Source organism: Oryza sativa, chromosome 7 (assembly GCF_034140825.1).
Source record: "Oryza sativa Japonica Group chromosome 7, ASM3414082v1".
Lineage (NCBI taxonomy): Eukaryota > Viridiplantae > Streptophyta > Magnoliopsida > Poales > Poaceae > Oryza > Oryza sativa.
The window spans coordinates 4,348,344-4,350,869 of NC_089041.1; the positions used below are offsets into that span (position 1 = coordinate 4,348,344).

General features: G+C 45.8%; 1 non-coding gene across 1 annotated transcript; it reads left to right on the forward strand.

The window, feature by feature from the left end:
• Positions 1–503: 503 nt before the first annotated feature.
• On the forward strand, positions 504–1,587 carry LOC4342566 (uncharacterized). The gene is made up of 2 exons (XR_010742282.1): positions 504–837; positions 1,009–1,587. It is a non-coding gene; the product is annotated as an uncharacterized protein (transcript).
• The last annotated feature ends 939 nt before the right edge of the window (positions 1,588–2,526 follow it).

Genomic DNA, 2,526 nt, shown 5'->3' on the forward strand with positions numbered 1-2,526 from the left:
AGCCTGTGACGCCCTAGAATAATCGGGGAAAAAAAAAGATGGAGCAGGCAGCAGCAGCTAGCTAGCTGTAGCTGGCGGCCCATTTTGCTGGTGGCCTTGGGCCCATTTGCAATAAGCATAAATAAAGCGGAAAAAGTTCACTTCAGTTCCTTCATCTGTCATCAAGCTTCAAACCGTTCCTAAACCGGAATACTAAATATAATACATCCATTATCTTTCAAAACCGAGTCACACTAAAGGTGTGTTTAGTTCTAAAGTTTTTTTTTTCCAAACTTTCAACTTTTCATCACATCAAACCTTACTTTTCAGTCACATCGTCTCCAACTTCAACCAAATTCCAATCTAAACACAGCCTAGGTAGTAAGGCAATGTTGCTTCCGGTTTTAACAGACGTAGCACTCTTAAAGCAAAAATTAAAAAAAACATAAAAAACCACGTGGGATCCGCATGTCAGTGAAGCTTTAGACGGTTGACTTAAGTGAACGAGCTCCTGCTCGCGCATCGGCCTGGCGCGCCTCTCCTGCTCTGTTGGACCGCCGCGCCCAGAGCGCTCGACCAGTCGGCGGGCGATGGTCGCCGAGGTGGGCGAGGAGGCGGGCACCGCGGCGGAATCGCATCGGGAGCGGAACGCCATCGCCAGCCGCATCCGCCGCGCCGACGCCACCGCAGCGCGTCGCCCCTACATCAAGTGCAACAACTGCGGTGATGTCCGCATCGTCAAGTGTGACCGCGCCCTCTCGACGACTGGCTCCGCGACGACTTCCCCAACCACCAACTCTGCAAGGTGCTTGGCCCCGATCGATCGAGCTCTTTTTCTCGCCGCTCCTCTACGTCTAGGTACAGTACAGGCCTCCATCCATCGATCAACAGTTTATTCAGCGCATATGTTTTTGACCCAAACTCATCTACGTGTGAAAATTGAAAATCGAACTACTGATTAGCTGATAGTTGGAGAGCCTATGGGGATTCTTGGTGAAAATCTATGCAAGCTTGTGTGGTACGTCGCAGGTGCTCAACGTCGCCTGAGGCGGCCACCCGGGGCGCGTCCTACCGAGCACACCGCTGCACGAGTGGTTCTCGCGGAGTCGCTCGACGGCGAGGATAACCAGCTGATGGTGAACAGCTACCACTGCACCACCAGGGAGGGCGTGCAGGCGGCGGCTGGCGGAGCGGTTCGTGCCGATGGCGTTCGATCTGCGCTCCGGATGCGATTCTGCCGCCGCGGCGCCGGCCTCCCGCCACCTCCGCGCCCATCGCCGCGGCGGTCGAGCGGCTGCTGCCGTAGTCCTCAGCGGTGCGCTAGGCCGATGCGTGGCCAGGAGTGAGTTCGTTGAAGCCAACCGGCTAAAGCTCCACTGGCATGTGGGTTCTATGTAGTTTTAATTTTTTTTAATTTTTGTTTTTAGTGCCACATCAGTTAAAACCAGGAGCTTAACCACTTAACCACTCGGATGCTATACTAAGATGAAATAATTGGCCTCACTCTCCTTTTTTTTTTTACTATGGTTTAGCTAAAGGGCCATGCATTGCAATGGATACTATAAGAGATAAAAGAAAGTAAAATTACAAGTTTATAGTATTGGTATATTTTTAGAGGGGTTGTATAGGTAGTTAATTAGTCATATAATGTCATATCCAAAATAAAATTATTCACGTGTGAGAATTTTATGCTGTTAGCTTATAATGTCAGAGACAGATCCGAACATCATCACTAACATTATTTAAGATAGTATAGCTACCGAGAGTCTGTGAGTCTTGACTAGCTTGTGAGTAATTTTTAGAGAAAGTAAATCAATTTACTAGGCTGTGAAAAAAAAACGAGCAAGTTAACAGAAAGTACACGCACGAGGCGTCGACATACACGGACGTATATACGTAGACGTCGCGGTCGTATGGCCGTACGTCTCTCTGTATTGCTTCTAGAAGCATCCTCAAGATTGGTCAGCTGCTCGTCTCAACCGCTGCTAAACGCCGCCAAGCTCTTGACTTTCGAATAGCCGTACTCCCTCCGTCCTTAAAAAAAGCAAACCCTGGTTTTCGTGTCCAACTTTGACTGTCCGTCTTATATGAAATTTTTTTATAATTCGTATTTTCATTGTTGTTAGATGATAAAACATGATTAATATTTTATGCATGACTTGTCTTTTTAATTTTTTTCATAATTTTTTCAAATAAGACGGACGGTCAAACGTTGGATACGAAAACCAGGGTTTGTCTTTTTTTTGGGACGGAAGGAGTATAGTATATGATCATTGGTCTTTTCTATCAATCGATTCAGATTTTTTTTATTGTACTTAATTATTGTTTTTGTGATTGTACGACGTCGTCCTAGCCATTATTTTAAACAGTTTTTTAATCCTACTGCCTCTACTTAAAAACAAACTTCATTCGTGGCTATAAATCTAAATAAGCACTTGTCCAAATTCCTATCCATATTCACGTAAGTACAAGAATCGATCTAAGTATTGAAGAGAAGAGCGGAAAACCTGAGTAGGTCTTATATGTAGACAAATGACATTAGTACAT